General features: G+C 32.5%; 1 protein-coding gene across 3 annotated transcripts in view; it reads left to right on the plus strand.

The window, feature by feature from the left end:
• The window catches only part of LOC117122570, a 113133-nt gene that overhangs the window by 8438 nt on the left and 82597 nt on the right, over nucleotides 1-22098 (plus strand). Inside the window, exons 2-3 of one of the 3 annotated variants that reach the window (XM_033268184.1) lie at nucleotides 1722-1870; nucleotides 3475-4841. The gene's annotated coding sequence lies outside the window, so the exon portion shown is untranslated. Of the gene's footprint in view, nucleotides 1-1721; nucleotides 1871-3474; nucleotides 4842-8276; nucleotides 8845-22098 lie in introns of those variants that run through there. The other 2 variants (XM_033268182.1, XM_033268183.1) reach the window with 2 other exon arrangements.

Genomic DNA, 22098 nt, shown 5'->3' on the forward strand with positions numbered 1-22098 from the left:
TTCCAATTAGCCCAAAACCTGATGAGGACTGTGATACATTTACATTGTCAATATGTGAAAATATGAAGTAAATCGTTCTAGTATTTTTTGAGTTATGTTCCCGGAAGGACCCACACACAGATTTGTGCTATTGCAATACCCTTCAACTCTCCTCACCGGGGACAAGAAATTAATTAATGTTTTATATACGCTAGCCTTTAACTTTTGGCAAGTCTAATGAGATGATATATTCTTATCGTGCACGGAGAGACAGTTTATCTTTGGTCATTAATATTGACTAATGCTACTGAACACAATCTCTTCAATCCTCTCCTAATTGATATCAATATTTTCAGGATGTTTTTGCAGCGATGCATTTCAAGTGAACATGTTCTTGTGTGCTTTAAATTACTGAGATCTCTAAAAATTATAATACCACCTGTAAATACATCTAAAGTACAATGTAATAAATAAAACAATACATCTAAAGTGCAGTGTAATAAATAAAAATTAATATTAAAATACAGTAAAGTAAAAACATAATGTTTCTGTGATAGTGTATTGCACTGACGACCATAATTGAAAAATGGAGGAATTAGTTTTCTAATTTAATTTTCTAATTTCGCCATAATTGAAACATTCATTAAGCTGTGAATTTCCTAAACGGCAGATTTAAGGGGGACCCAGCCAGCTAAAAAAATATTTGTAAAAAGGGAGAAAAAATATTTAAATTTAAGTCCGAGAGTGCTGTTTCCGACCTTCTAGAGGTGCCATAATCATAAATTTTCTTACTTGTCCTTAGCATCAACTATGGTGGGGAAGAAGTGGTCTAGACCCTACTTCTGTGAAAGCCCCTCCCAAAACCCCCTCTATTTCAAATACTAATTGTGTTTCGGAGATACCTTGTTTTTACAAAGTGTGCTGCTTTTGTAAGTACTGTATAAGTCAAAAGAACTTATTGTTATTTTTATTATCAACTAATGATTGGTGTTGATATAAGGCATAAATAAATGAAATCAATAAATGACCATAAAGCATACACTTCTCTTTATGGTATTGCGGTACTGTCACGGAGGCATACCTGCTTGGCACTGTACGTCAAAAATTGATCAATCATCAGACTCTTTCACTCACTGCTATGTAAAGCCCTCTTCCGGCATCTTCCATCTTTTTGGGTCCTCGCAGGACCTCGCTGCTCTTCTTGTACTTGTTACCAAAACTTTAAAAGCGTCCAGCGTTGCCAGTTTTGACCGGACGTGCAAGAAATTTTGTATACATAATGTAGAAGTGATTTCCAACCAACGTTCATCGCCCTTTTGTTTAAGTTAGACACCAGGTTCCCTCTACACATACAAAACAAAACAGGGGTTTCAGCAAGGACTGTTCGTTACTGCCATTACCACTAGTAGGGCACGTCATGTGGATGGCGTGGTCGGTTAAGGATCTGTTCTAAAGAACCAAAGTTTGTGAGTTCGAATCCTGTCTTGGTATTCATTTTCTTTTTTTCAATTTGAAGACATTATATTTATTTTTTTTTCAATTTTAAGACATTTTGATTTTGTACAAATGAACATTTTAAATACTAATTTTTTTTTTTAAACCTAATTAGCTGTAACCGTATTTAAGTGTGGAGAAACGCGCTGACTGGTAATCGGTCGCTTTTGTTTTGTCCATTGCCTCTCTTGCCCTGTTACTACGTACTACACTGTTAACTAATGACTTTCTTTGTATTCTTTTTGTAGACTGGTGTCTCATCCACAGTGCCCTAGATGATATAAAGCGTTTGATGCTCAGAACACCTGTTTTTGGTTACGCAGCTGAAAGGCATGCCAGTTGGTAGATATCTTAGGAGCCTGCAGTAGGTAGCTACAGTATCTCCGAAGACAGTCAGGTGAGTCATTATAAGTACAGTATTTTATTTGTTTTTTCATTTGAATCATTGTTTATGAAGAAATAAGTGTGATATTCTTCCAACATTACTCTGTACCAGGGTCCCAAGTTGTAAGAAGTCAGTTCCAGTTCGATCTGTTTAAATCAGCTCTCATAACAAATCTAATTTTTATTTTGCTGTGCATGGTAATACTGATTTCCAAGAGACAAATATTATTATTATTATTATTATTATTATTATTATTATTATTATTATTATTATTATTATTATTATTATTATTATTATTAATATTATTATTATTGTTATTGTTATTATTATTTGTATTTTTTTTTGTACTCTTTTTTGTAAAGCGCATGGAGTCCACATTGCTTAAATGCTGTGCTGGAAATCAGCGCAAGAGCAGGTAACCCCACCATGTACCCATTCATTGTTCTCCCAATTGAAAAATTTTTACTGGTAAATTTGTCATAAAAATTCAGCAATGCGCGTAGTGTGAGGTGTTATCCCTTTTGAGTTTGGTTTAAAGTCTTGAAGAAACAACAACACATTCATAGCCTAGGCATAGACTGGAATGATGTTAATTTATTAAAATATGGCCAGCCTAGACTACTGTACCTAGATTTAATCAGTAGTTTTTTTATTTGACAAAGTCAAAATTTTTACTGGAAAAATTTGTCGCTCACATCACGAACTACCACAATTAAATTCAATTGTGTTAGTTTGTGAAATAAAAAAAGCGCGTCAAAATACGCGCTGTTGTTGTTAAGGACTTTTTGTGTGGTAAAGAATACAAAATTGTTTGACAACCAATACGCGCTCGTTTTGACGCGCTACTGTAATTTCACGAACTAACACAACCTACTTTGATTGTGATAGTTCGTGATGTGAGCGACGAATTGAGGGCTAAAACGGCTTCAAGAGAACACTGTCATTTATGCTCCTGGGTAGAGAAAAGCAATGCAGATAAAGTGTCTTGCTGTAGGACACAAGCGAAATGTATAGTTAGGGATTGAAACCCCAACCTCGAGGTTGGGAGACCAACATGTTTTTCCTGCTTTGCCAAACCGCTTCATGTAATTGACATTGCAGTTAATATTACTTTATACTAAAAACATCATAAATTTGCTTAAGATGGGTTATTTTTCTGGAGGTTCCTGCTTCCTCGCTAGAGTGCGGGAGGCTTTCCCAAATTTCGATAGACTCTCATAACTTGTAGGAGGCTTGTGTTCCTGCCCTTTCTTTGAATAATAGAATACTCCGCTAGACATTACTTTAACCAATTGATCAAGAAATCACTCTGGCACTGGGTATTACTCCTCATTTGTTTACTTGTGTGTGAACAGAGCTGAAATGGCTTCTTCATGCACTAATTTTACAATAGTACATGGAAAACTGGTATACTAATTGCTTATATTCCTGATAAATTGTAGTCTCTCCCTCCGGCTGAAACACGTGGAGAGCAGCAATAGTAATTTAACCGGGGATCAAGATACCTATGGTTCAGCGCACACAGAGTGGCAAATGCCAGTTTAAGCTGAGTTACACTTCTCTTGTATGTAATTGCATGTCTAAATAGCTTTGTCATAATTTCCATTGTTTTACAGAGTACAGTAGCTGAGGATTGCCAATGAACTGCCCTCTACTATGTTATTCTAAGCTGATACGATGGTTTATCCTTTACACACCAGGTGAGATAAACATCTATTATCTTAACTATCCTATTTTCTTAAGCACTTAATATACAACTACAAGCACTTGTGTACACACATACTCATGATTGGAAACTAGAGATGGACATCCTTATATCTACAGATATTAACCTCTAAATTTACTACACTGACAGATAGTCAAGTACAGTAGATACTCTCTACTATACACACGAGAGGTGTGTTCAGTTTTGTGTTGACAACTTGTAGTAGTTGTCGATGTGTTTGTTAAGGGAGCTAATGAAGTAGTCTTTTTGATATGAGGAATGGCTACTTACTATAAATCAAGGCAACTTCTACTCTGAGATGAAGAATACAGGTAGTAACATTGTACTTGGAGCTGTGACATTGTGGTTAAGGCATTCCTCTCCTACACCAAATGTTCTGGTTCGAATCCTAAACAAAAATGTCTTGATTTTTCTCACAGTTAATGAAAACAACTACAATTCTTTGTTTCTGGTACAGCTTTGAGGTTCCCGATTTTTTTTTTTTGGCCTCTGTAAATAGTCTGAAATCTGAAAGTAGATAAAATGTAGTGTTTAGATGTGAGATACCATAAATAGAGATAACCAATATTATTATTGAAATGGGAAAAACAAATCTGACAAAATAAAAAAAAAAAAAAAAAAAAAAAAAAAAAAAAAAAAAAAAAAAAAAAAACAGTAAATATTTTATAATCCATAACTTGCATTTTCCTATATTAATGAGTAAATACTGTACAAGTACTAAATTTTATAGGTTTCAATTTAAAGTTACTACACGTTTTTGTGGTATCCAAAATGAAGCCTCATCTTCACTGTAATTGTCAAAAAGCTGGGCCAAGAATCATGTCTTTTAACGAAAATAAATTAGGTCAAAAAACCAAAATTGTCAACATTTTCTTTTTCAGAATAAGGAATAACAATAACAACAATAAATCAATAAAAGGGCAAAAAAAGAGAGCAAAGCTTGAAAAACAGACTATTATTCCCTTCGATCGATGTTTATTTGTCCTACACTAACTGTATTTTTAGCTTCAAAGAATTTTCTGCCGATAATGTGACTAAGTTTACTGGTACTAATGACTTAACAATTGAGGTTTACAATGGGTAAATCTTTCAGTTAGCTAACAGTAATGCCGGTTGTTGTGGTCTACCTTTGACACTATATGTCTCTACCAGCACTTGTCAGCATTCTCAACTTAAATCTTTATTCCTAAGACATTGTCACTTTCTCTTGTTTGGCGTGTTAGTGTTAATACCTTTGCTACACAATTACATATAAAGGTAATGTTGAATATTTTTTTTGAAATTAGTAAATTTCTCCACTCATTGTCATCAGTGTTAATGTCTAGTGCGAGCAAAGGTATGTGCTGCTGTGGCAGTCAAAACCAGCAAACTTTGAGGTAGATTTGATGCCTGGAATGCTACCATATCAAAATCATACATGTTTTCAAAGATATCTAGTTTAGTATTGGAGAATAATATTCAGGCTTAGGGAATGTAGAGAATAATTCTTGGTAAGGATAACACACCTGCCTGATGCATATGAGAACATTTGGCCTCTCATACTTTTTTTCCGCGTGTGCACATGATTATGTTTTCTGCCTCTCAAGAAAATGAGCGCAATTCTAAATAGTCTTATTTTTTTGTATCGTGAAGCAGAAAACACACCCTATGCGTATATGCCATGAGCAAACGGCTTTTTGCCAGTTGACATAACAAATGGAATACCCAATCATAAAACGCTCGTAGCTAGTATGTGACAATGAACATAAACATAGGTAAACATTTTTCTTGTAAGCGGGAAATCGTGCCATCGAGCAAACTGTCATGCAAAAAACGCTTGCTGGGCACATGGATCTCGTGAGCACCAGGTTTAATTTTGCAGTAGGTTGAACCTAGAACCGAAGCAAGCATGGCTGTCTGATCATTTTTGATCAATGCCAACAAGGTCAAGGGTTGAAAACCGGGATTACCACCCTAAAAACACCGAGAGAAAATGCAGTTAGGCCATTTTAATCTGCTCTGTGACATTTTAGAACCTTTTTATTCCCAGGGAATTTAAATATCAAATATCTTTTGGTCCAACGAGTCATGGCTGTGGATTTTAACTGCCACCACTGTACAATGATTTAAAAATATGAACTTCCATTGTCACGTTTCCCGAAATATTATTGAAGAAACTTAGCTGGAATGAAAGGAATGAAAGTTCTGAAGTACTCAGTAGTGCTGTAGGTTTGTGTGACAAAAAGTGAAATCTCATTGAAACTCTCGTTGACTCCATCTAGTGTCAATAATTACATAGAAGTTGAAAGTTAGATGTTTAGATATTAGTGGTTTATGTTTGTGTGTGTAAACTGTATATGGGTACTGTACTGTACTGTAGTTACTGATCTAGTTCCATTGCTAAAGAGTCTCTAACCAAAGTTTACATTCTTTATCAGATAAATCAAGATCTCACTTTCTGTACAGTATTGTATTATGTGCTTTACTTGTACTATTTGGATACAAAACAATAAAATATTGATTGTTAATATTATCATTTTTTTTAAATTTTAATAATTTTATTAATTTCGTCCAACAATAGTAAAACAAATTTAATTCACTTTAGAATTGTTGTTGTTTTTTACTTGTTTTTCAATTTCCAAAGGAAGCAGAAAACAAAAATCTACCACTCAGGAAGGATGTTACAATGCAACTGTACTCTCTCAGCCTTGGTCAGTTAGGTCAAATGTCATGTTATTCAACAATTTAAATTATTCCATGATATAATAATATTTATACTGGTAGTCATAAATGTACTGTTAAAGAATAAAAATTATTTGATTGACATGTTTTTTGGCAGTTACTGCAGTTCTGATTCTACCTATACAGTACTGACATTTATTAGTGTACATTCATTGGATCCAATTCAAAGCAAAAGCATTCATTTCTAAAGATGCAATTTTACATATTTTCCAATTACAGGTTAATAGTTAAAAGTAATTATGGCAATATGAACCGGTGTTGTTAATATTTACTAGGTCGTTACTGAGTCTTCAGCATATTATAATTGAGATTGTCTTGATTGTTGACTTACCTTTACCTGTAGGGTGAATGACCACTACTAGTTTTTAATGAGAAGCAACAAAAAAAATAAACATTTTGGTACAGTATGAACAGGAATGCATTCATTACAAAAATGCTGACTGTTTTGTGTGGGCTTTTCCTGGTTGGTTTGTGTTTTTATTGTAGTTTAAGTATTTTGTTGTATGTTTTAGTTTAGATTGTTTTTCTGCCATTAAAATTTATGATACTATTATAGAAATATAATAATAATAATAATAATAAAATTCTAATAATGATTTTGTTACCAGGTGACACTTAGAATGTTAACTCTTCAGATAATAATTAAAGAATGTGAATAAATAATTTTTTCTCCCCCTAAAAATATATACCCTGATAATTTTGTTGATACAGTACATCCAGGGAGTTGTTATTTAGAAGGAGTCACAACACATTTATCTACTTATCTACAGCCAATGAGCGAGGCGCGGTGTACTGAATCTTCAAAGAGAACCGTGACTAAATGCCTGTCTTTTGACAATAGGGTACTTTTCCGACGATCTTGCGCCCTTAGTTGTTAAAATTTTGTCTTTGTAGAGAAAATAATTTTGTGACAAACGACCAGTAGAGCATGCGCAGAGTTTTTTTTATTCAATTTTCGCTGTTCAATAAATTTGCATCTCAAGAGAGTTTTACGAAGAATAATTTACAAAAAAACGCATAAAAATTCGCCTTTTCCTTAAAAAGTTACGACTATTTGAAGTGGAGCTATATGTGTTTGTTCGTACACCGTTATTTGTAATTTTCATGGGTTTTTGATAAGTTTTAAAGCTTATATTTTATATTTTCCGCACGTATCTCCATTTAATAACTAGGACAAATAGTTTATGCAACTTGTTAACTATCATTTTCTTTATGTCTCATTTTCTTACAGTTTCGTACAGAAACGTAATTTGAGTTCAGACTGAACATGTTTTCGTAGCAGGGAAATGATATAGGGGCATATTTGTTGTATCGGTTTGACGCTAGCGTGGAGTTGATAACTGACACTCTCTCTAGTTGCCATGCTTTTTCGTCACACACAAGCATGAGAAGGTTTACTGCGCATGCTCATATTCGGTAATTGAACCTCGTCGTTATCTACCTCTCTGCTTTCGTTATCTTGTCGGAAAAGTAGACTGATCAAAAGAGAGGATTTTGTTGTGACTCCTTCTAATAACAACTCCCTGGTACATCCATTAAGAAGGATAACAATTGATGGAGGGCAGATTTCAGGAGAGGTCACCCTCCCATCATATGCTGTCCTAATCACTTCATTTCACTTCATTTAAAAAAAAATTAATATACATAAAAATACATAAATAATTTAAATAAAATTAATTAATTCAAATAATAATGCAGAAAAAGGCTACATCTACACTCTGCACGTGGAAAACGGCGCCACGAGCAGCTCTACCAAGCGATGGATACATGCGCCTAATAAAATGACATTATTATTATTGTTATTAATATTATTATTATTATTATTATTATTTCTGCTATTTAAAGGGGGTATATTTATTTGACCAATTTGTATTTGAAATTGAAAGATTATTCTTAATTTTTATTTTGGTCAGGAGGGTTCAGCTTTGTATAAATTTTATTCAAATAATGCTGGCAAACACTGAAATAATAAATCAACAGAAACCACAGAATAATTAATGTAATTTCTTTTTTACAGTAGTTCTGTTTATTGACGTCATGGAGATGTAATAAACATATTTTCTATGAAGAATACACTACATTGTATAGAATTTCAATCTTTGTTCTAGCGTGCTTAGAATCGATCACACCGAACATATATTAAATAGGTCAACACCAAACCACCAGTGTGGTTTTTAATACAAAAGATCTGATCTGTGCACAGATATAAGAATGGACAGAATTTCCAATCGTTGATTCCTAACAATTATCTTTCCACAAAAGGGATTTCTAGTGGATGAATGATTTCTGTTATGATAGATTTCCTAAGGAATATTGAAGCATTATTTACTTGATTATCTCAGAGAATGTATAATTTTTATGTCTGGTTCTCTGGTTCGGAACATACAGTAGTCGATAATCAGCAATAACTCAAAAGTATATTTATTCCTAAATCAATTCTGGCATCTAGCAGTTTGACAACAAAAACAAGCAATGCTGTGATATTTGATTTGATTGGTGGATTGATACTGTACTGTAATTACCCTGCATCTTCTATTTAGTAAGTTAAATTTTTTTTAAATCATAATTATTAAGATTGTTTACTGTATCTTTTGATTTGACAATATTCACATGATTGTTGCTTAACCTAAAAAAATAAAGTGATCAATGATTTTATTGTAATAAAATATTGTACAGAAGTAAATTTGCAATATATTTGTCATCATCATTATCATCATTATCATCATCATCATTGTCATCATCATCATCATCATCAATCATCATCATCATCTTTGATTGTATTTTAACACAGTGTGTAAGTAATGATGATAATATAATTTTGCACATATATACAGTAGTAGAATCATTCCTAGAACTTATTTCTTTAAGCCTGACTTAAATAATATTTTAATGCTTTGCTTAAGAAGAAAATTATATTCGGATTATGTTGAACTCCAGAATATTTTTCAGATTTCTTCTAATTAAAATATTGATTAACAAATAAATTCTTAAAAATTTGAACTTTTGAACAAAATCAATTTCAGAGAAAAATTAGGATTCTCCCTTCTCACTTTCTTTGATTTGTTTTGATGCCTATAACAATTGGTACTTTACACATTATAGTTTTTGTATTATCGCCTTATTGAATGCTGTAGTGCAGTATTATTTCCCTATTGCATTGGAAGATTGTGTACAAGATGATGTTCTACAGTATTGTTAATGAGTGGACTGGAAAATTAAAGGAAATTGAAAATCGAGCCTCGGTTTTCCTTTCACTATCATATTCAGTCTTGTCAGTGTGAATTGGATCAATTCCTTAAATTGATTCCTTGATAGAAAGTGAGAGAATTTAAAGGAGGTTTTTCGGGGAGAACTGCCCTGGCAAGCAATCTCATTTTGGAAATTGCGTTCTCCAATGAGATTAGAGTGGCAGTCATCATTGATGTCTCCTTAAAAAATCCTGGTGAGATTTAAAGGGGAAGAAATCTCTCCTTGTGACAGAGAGATTTTATTGTTTAAATCGGTACAAATAGTGCTTTTACACTGCAGCTAAGGATGGTACTGCCATCACTATAATTTTTGTTGGATTGCATAGTAATGCCTCTCGTTCAAGCACTAGAGATCATAAAGAGTTGTTATCGTTGCAATAATTTTTGATGTTCAAATTGTTTGTGTATTCTTCATATTTTATTTGTTTTTTGATCATGATGGCATTTTATAGTAACCAATTTTTCTATATGATAAAAATTGTTTTTAATATATAGTGCCCTATATAATCTCTCAGAGTTCTGGATGCTTCACCATAATAAACATACAGTACAACTAATTTGAGAGTGTATAAAGTCAACTAAACAACTAAATTGAATGACAGTATATGTAAACAAATGGGAAAGTACCGAATATTAATGTTAACATAATAACAACAAATTTAATGACCACTTATTACAACAGTTATGATTTTATCAGCACTGCTCTTCCTGAACAAATTCGTCCTGCTCATAAGCTGATCCTGGTTGGGAACTAGTCTACAATTTTTGTCAAACAATTCCTACAGGAAGTTTGGATTTTGTGTAATGGTCCTGTTCTGTGTTTGAACTGGTAGATATACAGTAGGCCTACTGTAACCTTGACATAATAACAAGTAGGACCTACACTACAGTACTGTTGTGTAGGTATGAGGGCTCCTTAAGACCAGCCTTGCTATATGGAATATCCTGGTGAAATAATAGTAAGAAAGAAAGATAAGCCCACATCAGTACAAAGTTAAATAAGCCCTTTGTGTATTTCTATATTATGCTAGGATTATTCCAGTATGATTAAACTCTACCTTTAATAATAGTTGTTTTCGGTTTATGATTATATAGCATTTTTGATCAGTTTTGTTACTGACACTACATCCATACAGGGGAAAGCTTTTCATATTATATTTAAACTCAGGAGCTTCCGTAATATATTCCTTTAACCAGTTGCAATATTTCCCACCAATTTTGTATGAAACTATTTTATAATATATTATTTAGAGCAAATAAGCAATCAATTTGCTCTCTATTCTGAAGGCCTTAATACAATGTCTGCATACCATTCTTGTACAATGCAATTTAGCATAGCCTCATTTTTTAATATGTAAATTTACCTTGTTGATTCTTTTTCTCTCAGCTGATGCCTTTACCATATTTGTGCATTGTAATACTGGTGTGAAACAGAAACCAAATGGAGGATGTAGAGTTTAGAAAATATTGTATAGCCTCTCTATAATGTTACCATCATTTTGGTCGGAACAAATTAAGATTTTTTTTTTGTTGCTAAATAAAAATATAATAATTTTACATACTATACTGTAAGTACCTTATCATCATATTGATCGCTCAAAATGCCTAAGAGGTTAGTAGTGTTGTCTCGATTGGCCCCACTTTCAGCCCCCCCTTTGGACATCTCTGGATCCCGCCCCATGATCATGTGGCGTAGTTCCTCAAACAAGGTTAAACGCAAGACGTTTTATCCTCAGTTGCATTGTTCATGGTAAATTTGTGCTATGCTCTGTCATCGATTCCAAGTATATTATTACATGATGTTGGTTAAGTGGATGTTTACCTTCGAATCCCAGGGTCCAACTGTAGGTTCAGATAAAATGCTAGGAAGTTTTCTAAATCCTAAAACGTTCTCTAGGCCTCATTACTGTTAACCTGTAGAATCATATCCAGTATTCATTGCCAAGTCATTGTTTGGAGCCAAAAGAGCTTAATAATTATAGTTTCATTTTGAAGTCTTGTTAAAGGCGAGACTTCTTTTTTATACCTTGTTTGTATGTACTGTATATTTCTTCTTAATTATATAAATTTAAAGCATCTAACCATCACATTACTACACTGTTTACATTAAACTATAAAATTATATTTTTATTTTCTCTCCGTCTGGATGTTTTTGACAAAAATTATTTGCTAAATAAGAAAACAAAATTTATTTTATTTCCACTCTCCTCTGACAATCTTTAAAAAAAATATGTTCGCGGAACAAGGTATAAAAAAAGTCTCACTGTATATCGCAAAGCATAATTTGATATTGTATTGTTTTTATCTATTATGTCAATCACAACCATTGTGTAGCAAAAGCCCAGGAAAAAATGGCCTTTCAGTAAAGATGGTATGTAAAAATAATAATAATAATAATATTTATTTTGACATTACACTTACAACAGTGGCAGCACACAAGAAAGTGGCGCAGTCAAACTTAAACTAATGAACAAAGAGAAAAACAACAACTTAAAGCTAAACAAATAAAAGAACTTAACTAAAGAAAATACAATTTAGAGTTTAAATAAATTATAAACGTCCCTCACCCTCCCCGCACAAATAATGTATTACGTGCATACAAAAATTGATATAATAATGAAATAAATTGATAATAAACCTCCCATCCCACCCAAAAACAAAACCCCCAAAAATGAAACAAGTTCAGTACAAAGGCCAAGTAAAAGTTATTGTTAGTTTTACATACAGGATTTGAAATGGTTTTCCTGTTAGGAGGTTTATTATTTGCTATTTTGTTTTTTGTCAATAAGCAGATGTCCAGTCAACAATACACTGTTTTTAATTAAAAAAAAAAAAGAAAGAAGCACAAAATAAAAAGATAAACATTGTATTATAGTAGATTAGTTTATCAATCCAGCGATTGATTGTAAAATCAAGTGAGTGTGTGATCAAAGCAACACAATTTTTGTTTTCATTTTTCATCGATAGTTTAAAAAAAAAAAAATAGCAGATAGTAAAAAAATCCATGAGATCCTAAAATTTGATGACGGCAGGAATTTGAAACTAGGAATTAATTTTATATTGGCCTAATGTTATTTTTTAATTTTTTAAATTTGTTTAGGCACACATTAACATAGGCACAAATGACTTTAGTGAACATATCACTGTTCTACTTGTAGGTGACATTCCCTTTCACAAGACTAACATAGACACGATGCTTTACACAAACTAAATTTCAGTAAGAGGTTTAGGGAGTGGAGTTGTTTTGGTTGTTGAAGAAAATCCTGCAACACTAACTGGAATAGAACCCAGCACCCTAGGATTGGAAGACAAGCATCTTTACCACCAAGCTATTCAGCTCCACTCCATTGTTATATTAGCTTGCATTAAAAGCTGTAATTTGTATGTCTGCTGATGTAGCAGGATTCACGCACAGGATTATTATACAGTTGTCCTTGGTGGGTTGGCGTGGTTCTTGAACCTTTAATAAAAGTATTACTTATTGATCTAGTGAGGTTATCTCTGTGGTTTATATCAGCTGTAGAGTTGATTATTTCATTGATTCTGAGTCAATTTTCACTTGATACTGTAACAAAGCTGATGAAGTTTCCATCTGCGCTTGTGATAGTTAGAATTTGAAGGAAATTGAATGAAATTATCAAATTAGTATAGATACTACCAGTATGTAAAGCTGTTCTTCCATATTTCCTCTTCTCGGTTAAGCAGTAGAAGGTTAGTGTAAGGTGTATATTAAAAATTAAGTAATTAAATTAAAATCACACAGAGATAACTCTAGACACGGAGCTACTAATTAACAACTCCTTGCTGGAAATATCTCAGGATTCAAAGATGTCTTTATTACAATTTTAACAACTTTGCAATGTATTCAGATTGTTTTTTCTCAAAGAAGTAAAATAAATGCAGATATCATTGCAATTAAAGAAGTGGTTTTGAGAATATTTATGCCCCCTACCACTTCCTTTTTCAGGCTGCCTTCTGTTTGTTAGATTTATTTATTTTGTACGGCAATACAAATAAACCAACTTGTTACTAAATCCTAATTTAGTAGAATGCTTCAATATTCTGAATCCATGTTCAAATAATATGTTTTTTTCAATTTCCTTCGAATCAATAATTTATTGTAACTATTTGTACAATGTTGTCCAATTATATAATTACTGTAAAAATGTCATTAAAAACATTCTCCATAGCTTAGAAAGCGTTTTTTTCCCGCAGTGCATGCTCACTTGGTAGAGTAGCACATGATCGCAACAATAAACTAACTACAGTACTGTATAGTGCTTGAAAGATGACAGGAATTTTTTTTTTTTCATAAACTTGCCAAACCCAAAGTTAGAATACTGTACCCAAGAATGAGCATGCCCTAAGATAGGTTTACTGTAGACCAAAAGATAAACATATCTGAGGAAGGGTTTATGTTGACACCTCTCAAATCTTTATGATTCGATCCTTTGCTCAAGTCACCTAGGAAGGGTCCAGACAGGACTGGAAAAGTGCGAGACCGGCAGTCGAAGGCATTGTAGATGTCCCTTAGGCATTTTTGGGGAGAAAAAAATAAATAAATAAACTTTAGGGCTATAGTGTACAGATAACATTTGGTGCTGGAGGTATTTTATCAAGGCAATTTCATAGTTGGGGGGGACTGTAGTAGTGGTCAATTCTCGCTCTTATGTATGGAACTTCATTATTTATTATTATTTAATTTTTACAATTTCTAGAAATCATCTTAAAGATATTCCTTTGGCCAAAATCTTGTAATTCTATGACTAGATATTTTTGTTTGTGAATGAGTATCCATTGTTTTGCCGATATGAACAATCTCTACATAACAGTATAATTGCAAAATTATTCTGTTCACATGCATTAATATAAAAATGATAGTCATATACTGTAACAACTGAAACTCAATTTCCAGCACAAAGAGTCATTATGTTAAAAAAAAAACTGCCCATTGTTTCATCAGCAGAGAGTTTGAAAAACCTGAAACTGAATAATGAGCTCCAACTAAAATACGTTCTCATATCACCTTTTATTCTTTACGTGGACCACATTTTCTTTTGTAACACAAATAAAAATAACCAAATAATCCTAGAGAAATGTAAACATCCTATAAGCATGAATATCTGTGCATGTCGTTGGTCGAGGCCTACATGCAGATAACAACTGTGAAGTGTTTAGTGGGCCACTTTGTAAAGAAAGGAAGTGGAAAGTGGCCCTAATCTTCTTTTACTAAATGAAATCTTAGATAAGAAACATGTTTTTATTTTTATCTGGCCTTAACAAGGATGTTGTATGTGATTTACTGTATATATAGACCTATTTAATAAGTGACACCTGACTCATGCTTCCTTTCAGTGCCAAGGTGTGTAACTCCACCTACCTTGTTAGGCGTTCACATTTTTCGACACATTAAACTATGAACTAGATGTCTTATTCACTTGTTGATAATGTTATGAATAATTTTCTTTTAAAATTTGTACATTTGTAGAATTGACATGGGTGGGGAAGTGATATCAATTTTCTTGACCATACTATAACATTTGGTACCAAAGTTATAAGAAATTGTCTAAAAAGGTCCTATGCTTGAAGAACTCTAGTTATTCACAGTTTTTTTACAACCTTTCCTCTTGGATTTTCTGCCAAACTAAAGTCATATCTATCAATCAATCAGTCAGGCAACCAATTAGTCAACCGATCTACGGTATCAGTCTGCCGATCTATCAATAAATCAATCAATCATTTATTTATTCATATTCTTTTTATTTCATCTCTTTTCAACTTAACTGAAGCTCAACATAATCTCACAAAGAGAGTAGCTAAAAAAGAACCAGTAACACAAAGATTTCCAATGGTTCAGTGCTAATACAGTACAGTACTGTAGTTTATTCCTCCATGTTTTATACGACCAATTTTAACAAACTGCGCTGCTCCTAAATTGGTTTGAATTCCCAATTAAATTATAAAAAGACATTTTACATTATATATGATTTACATTATATATTTTTTCTAAGAATACGATTTACATATTGATATTCTTTCCATATTAACATACCATCTGTTTTGAATTGTTGTATTTGATTTTTTTTTTTTGTATCTGCAAATGCAATTCACAATGCCTTTGTTGTAAATTGTCTAGGAAGAATGAGACTTTGCAGTAGTAATGTTACCTTTTAAACGGATTAGTTTCATAGCATATTAGAGCCTGATAATACTTAGGATATTTTACACCAATTATCGAACCAAAATCCTACGTGCACGAATCAACATTAAACCATTGGTAAAACACTTGTTCGAAAGACTCCATGAGATTTTTTATTACCAATTGTGTGAATTAGTGCATAATATTGTCAGGCAGTGATACTTAGTAATGCACTTTTTAAAATTGTAGAAGCCATTATAGAAAAGCTATAAGTAATAGATGAGAACAAGTGTCAGTAACAATGATAATTCTGCAAATTTGAAGCCTTGCTTGTCACACTGGAGCCACTAACCAAAGTGCTTCCAACACCTTTTTTTTTGCAAAAGAATGTTGCTTTTCAACTGGCCTAGCCTACTTTTCGGATTTTAAACCATGAAGATGAGGAATAGTAGATAATGTTTTGGATGTGTTTATAGGAGGTAAGATAATTTAAAAGCTTCATGATGAACTTCATAAAACTGTGCCTTAGTTCAAAGTATGTTTTTTTTTTGTCTCTTGATTTAAGTACCTGAAGAAGATGAACTAGTTTTGAATGTAACATTGATTATTTCATTGCTAACCTAGTATTAACAGTCTCAAATTTCTAAAGTATTATGAATAAAGATCTAGAACTGTGCTATACAAGCAATTGCATTTAATTGTGTACATAATATTTACCTCCGCCACAGATTTGCTGCCATTTTTGTGTTAGCAGGATTTTTTGAAATGTAGTTTTAGGTAGTACTGTACTAGTTAGTAGCCCTAATGACCTTATTTACCAAATGTTGAGATCATTGGTAATTACAAAGCAGCCTCAAATATTGTGTACAGTAAAATTAATGAATAGATCATCATAAAATTTAGTGGAGCAGTACATTTTAATTTGACTTAAGGAAAATAGTAACTAAGTTTAGGGTAAAGGTCAAAGTTCAAGGTCAAGGTCACAGAAATTCAAAACTTTACATTCATAAATGGTGTCCTATATTAAGTTCCCAGCTACTTAAAACTAGGTTTTTTTTAATTGGAAAATAAGGTATTTTTCTTTCAATTCATCATGGTTTTTTTTTTATATCTTGTCATAAACAAATTTATCTTACCAGATATTACCGGTGACAGTGTTTTTTATGTTTTTGCTTCTCCTCGGCTTTATATTTGTTCAGATTTTTTTTTTCTTGTTTTGTTGCCGAAATAAACAAAATAAATAAATAAATCAATCAAAAATCTGTCACAATTCTACTAAAAGAATATAACAGAGAGATATCTTTTTTCAAGCTTAGTCCACGCTATCAAATTTTTTTTTGGACAAATGCCCATATATAGTCATGATGTGGCTATATATGGTCATGATGTGATGTCATCATGACCATATTTAGGCATGTCGGGTGTTTTGTGAAGTGAAAGTTTATAGTCTGGAGGACTTTAAGAAATTGAAATCCAAAAAAAGCCTTATGATCATGATCAGGAAACTTAAGTGCAATTATCATTTTAACTTTATTTATTTACGGATTATTTTATCTTACCATTTTAACAGTTAAGTGCAATTTTCATGAACTTGTAATTGTAATTTTGAAATGCATTTTGAGCACAAGTATATGGATCTTGTTTTTCCCGATAGAAGATCCAACAGAGTGACAAACGATGATCAACTCCATCAACAAACTAATTCGCTGAGTAAATACTTCTGCCATTAAAAAACATTTCTCCAAGAATTTGAAGATCGGAGAGCATCTGTCGGAAATGGATTTGCATTCCCTAAAGCAAGTTTAAAATGGTTAAAATTAATATGGAATAGATATCTTAGAATGATACCAAGTTCTCCTTATAGACTGCAGGGCATGCATTCCAGGTTGATACTGTCAGTAGGTAATCAGATAGTATTTTCTATTTATACCCCTTTAATATTTACAACTTAAAATTTAATATTTTTTGTGTACCAGGTATTTTTATGGGCATAAAATGTATCATTATCAAAAAAATGCAGACAAATGTAATTGTAATTAGATTAAAACATGCATTTCAATAAAAATTAATTCCAAATACATTGAAATTGATAAGCTGTGATATTTGTGATTTTAGGCTAAATCGATTACAATTAGAGTGGGTGTGCTATTTAATTCATTCATTCAAAAGACATTTATTTTCGTCCATAAATAAAACAACAACAATGAAAGAGAGCACAAAGTTTGAAACAAACTGAATATTTGTATCAAACAAAATATGAACTTAGAAATTTCATCGGATTTATGTATCTAATTCATGTAGGACTAAAGTTAATCTTGAGAATGCGAGTATAGTAATTGTCATGTTTGGAGCCATGGCTTGGTGGTTAAGATGATTGTCTTTCAACCGCAATTCCTAGATTGAAGTCCTGTCAAAACCCCAAAGATATCTTGTCCCTTCCCAAACCTAGAGTTTATGTGGAACCTCATGTATATACTGTTTGGCTTAAGTTATTTATTATTATGGTTCTTATTAAGGACCCATTGGAAAGCAATGTTTTTTTTTAACACTGATTGGTTTTCACCCTTGATTTATTTGTTCCAGAATATACATAGCCTTCTACTTATATCATTCCATTACTCTTTTGTATAGAATCTTTTTAAATTTTATTTTGAAGATGTGAAAATAAAGAGGTTTACAACATCATCTCCTGATAGTTTATATGAAATAGATACCTCACGATAATGTTGTTTTCTTCTTGCTGGGTCATTACTCTAAGATCAGGTGTAGACATTCCACTTTTGATACAGATGCATGCATCTTGAGCTGAGTGTAATTAGTAGTTCATGTTTATCGTCTCTTCCTCCTGTTCGCTCATCATCTTCAGTTTGCTAAATCTCACGAACAGCTGTTGACCCATCGTTACTCACTTAGGAAGTCGTGACCTGCTCTACGCTTAAAACAATCAAAGTATTTACTCACTTAAGTACTTGTTAATTAGCCGACAAATTTGATAGGAAATGGATTTACACTTTAACAGTTATTGAATAATTGTATTATCATTACAATAATTAGATAAGCTTTAGATAGATTTGAGAGTAATTTAGGGAATTAGAGTCGATTATCGATTATGAAGTGTCTGTATTCTTAGAATGTGCTGCCAGTTTCCCCATAGTAAAATATGTTTATTGAGTTTACAGTGCTTTGGTATGGTGTGTGATACAGTATTTATTCAGATCCAGTGTTCTCCCCAGCTCCTTCGTCACGGTGCACCGTGACGCTCCCAAGCTGGCCGTGACGCTTGATGCATCTTCCGTGACGCTTTAAAATATCGTTAATAAAATAATTCAAAATAAACAATGCTGTCCATGCATCCTACTGTAGTTTGAAGAAGAGTGAGTGTGAAAATGCTATCTTACGATGTTGGTTTATCAGCCCAAGTTCATGCTTGAACTTTTTGCGTTCATTTTTGCGTTATCTTGACGTTGAGAAATGTCACTTTCATATAAAAGCACGATCGTTAGCTTGATTCACACAAACTGTTTACCATGATGCTTGACCCTCATCCTGGGAAGAACACTGCGATCACATAGCCTGTAGTACCTGTTCAAACCTGCTCTTGCCATGTGTACCAAGTTGGAAGAAGTAACTTCTTGGAGGTCTATTTAAATGAGGTTGCTTAACACTTCTAATTATTTTATTTTGCCGTTCATGTTTTCCTGTGCATGGTGATAACCATCAACACCAACTTCTGGGAGAAAATTGAAAAAAAAATTGAACATTTGTAGAAGATACAGTTATTTTCCCAGAGATTCCTGTTTGCTCGCGGGAATGCAGGAGGCAATTTCTGGGAGGCTTCCGTTACTTCCAGGAGACTTGGATTCATCTGTTCATTTCTACTAAATTTTTTTTTTTTTAAATAAAAGGGAATGGGAGGTTTTCTGTTCAGTTCTACCAACACTTCTCCGTGGGACTGCAACACTTGACGAATCGAAATCCATTGCCATTATGGTGAAAGCTCCATTATGATTGCTGCTCCATCAATATATGGGAATCGGCTTCAATTACCCTGATTAAAGTTCTAAAATCTCACCTTTTCTTATATAACTCTTTTTCTTAATTTGTGTTATTTTTTATGTTTGATGTTGTTACTATATATTGTCTCTTTCGTTTTACATCTACTGTACTGTACACTGTTTCTTTATTCTATTGGACATTTGTTGAATACGCATAGAAACCTAGCCGTAGTACCGGTATATAGCAAGATTTCAGCCATTACCATACATTGATGATGTCTGCTTTAATACTGAAATTTCATCAGGTGCTAATTTGCAGCATGTTTTCGTACAAGCAATTAACATTGATTATGATAACATTGATATCGCATGACCCCTGTCGGAATGTCAATTAACATACTATACTGCTATCAACATGGTGTCCATAATCTAATTACCCAAAGTTGTAAAATATTTCTGTTAATGATTTTTGGTATTGTTATGGAATCATAATATTGTATTGCTTTTGGGGAAAAAATTGCATAATGAAAATGATTTTTTTTGAAAAATTTCAATGGGAAGTAACTTGCAAATTACATACAGGATGAAACAATGTTTTATAAACTTAGTCTCGTTTCGAGGCTAACAGTAGGAAGTGTTTTTTTTTTTTATAGTCATGGAAACAAAATCCTACTGTCATAAAATCCAGAACCCTGGGATTAGAAGGCAAGCATCCTATTATGACTAAGCTATAAAACTTCACTTCTCGACACCTTGGTCTGGTGGTAAATGCTGTGTCCATGGATTACAGTATACTGTAGTCCTTGCTGCTTCTAATTGTGTTGCTATGGGGTGTGATTGTGACCAGTTCAGGTGGGGGCGGGGGAGTAGTAGACAGCCCATGGCTCCCCAAACTTTTCAAAATTATAAAAAAAATAAAAGTAAAGTATCATAAATGTTTTAGACTCTCCATCTGTGAAAGTCCCTTCCTGAGCTCCCCCCTCCCCCCTCTATTTTGAATTCCTGGATCCACCACTGCTGGCTGTGGTTTAAGTTGAGTTATTTAATTAATGAAAATCAACAAATTATCTCAAACCATATATTTTTTGTTTAAATATTAGCCTTTGAAATACTTAAAAGTAAAGTTGATTCAACATCCATGGTTTATTTTGTAAAAGCCTTGTTACTGTATCTACAGTTTCTAACCTTGATTGATTTGTATGTTATATTATAATACATAAAGTAATATTGCAACCATAAACCTTTATTGACTCTTTATCTGGTTCAAATGTTCATCAATGTACAGTCATGGATGTCTTGGTACTGGTAGCATATAGGGTAGCTAAGGTAGTATTTATAAAATCCTTTTATAAACCTCTCATGACTTTGGCCTATAGTAATATTGTTATTATAACTTTAATAAATCATGCATCATGTTATATAACTAATATCTGGCTTTCAGGTAATAAGTTAAATAAAAAGTGTATTGACTCGTGTTATTGTTATGGGTACTTGAAAACAATGTGTATTAATGGTAATAGATACTGTAGCACAATCAACATTTTTAAAATCCTTTATAAACCTCTCATTCCTTTATCTAACCTCTAGGTATTAATAATGTTAAATAACTATAATAAATCATGTATTTAGTCATGCTATATAAATAAAAAATCTTCAATGTACATGATAAAAAAAATAAATATTTAGTTGGGTATGGTACAGCCAGCATTTAAAATCCTTTATAAAAATCTCATTACTTTGTCTGGCTTTCAGGTAAATTATGTTAAATGTCTTTAAAAAAACATGAATTCAGTCATGTTATATACGGTAACTAACAATTTCTAAATGTACATGAAAAAAGGTGAATGATTTAGTTAGTTGGGTATAGTGCAGTTAGCATATATGATCCTTTATAAATCTCTTACTACTTTGTCTGGCCTTCAGGCAATTATGTTAAATAATTCTAAACAAATCATGAATTATACTGAAATTTCTAAAGGTGCTGTACATGGAAAAAAAAAATGTAATGTATATTTTAGTAAAGCTACGACAGTCCAGTCAGCATTTTAAAAAACCTTTGTAATTCTCTCATTACTTTATCTGATCTTCAGGTAAGGCCCCATAAAAAATTATTAGTTTATCACACTATCAAAGAATAAAAACTGATAGAGAGGGAGGTTTTTATTTATTTATTTTTTTTTTTTACACCAATCTTGCCCCCATTTTACCGAGATGTTCACAAGTAAATCAGTGGTTAGGGACACATATATAAAAAGTCATAAGAATAAAATCAACTTTATATTGAAAAAATATGTTTTTGATGTAAACATATTTGCAAGAAATCCTGAGCTTTTCAAGAGAAAAAAGATGGAAAAACGACCGTTTGAAATAAAAATATATGTTGATTGAAAAAAAAAAAAAGAAATTAGAAT

The sequence above is a fragment of the Anneissia japonica genome, unplaced genomic scaffold (genome assembly GCF_011630105.1).
Source record: "Anneissia japonica isolate Jap-2015-1 unplaced genomic scaffold, ASM1163010v1 scaffold1889_len2455224_cov183, whole genome shotgun sequence".
In the NCBI taxonomy this organism is placed as follows: Eukaryota; Metazoa; Echinodermata; class Crinoidea; order Comatulida; family Comatulidae; genus Anneissia; species Anneissia japonica.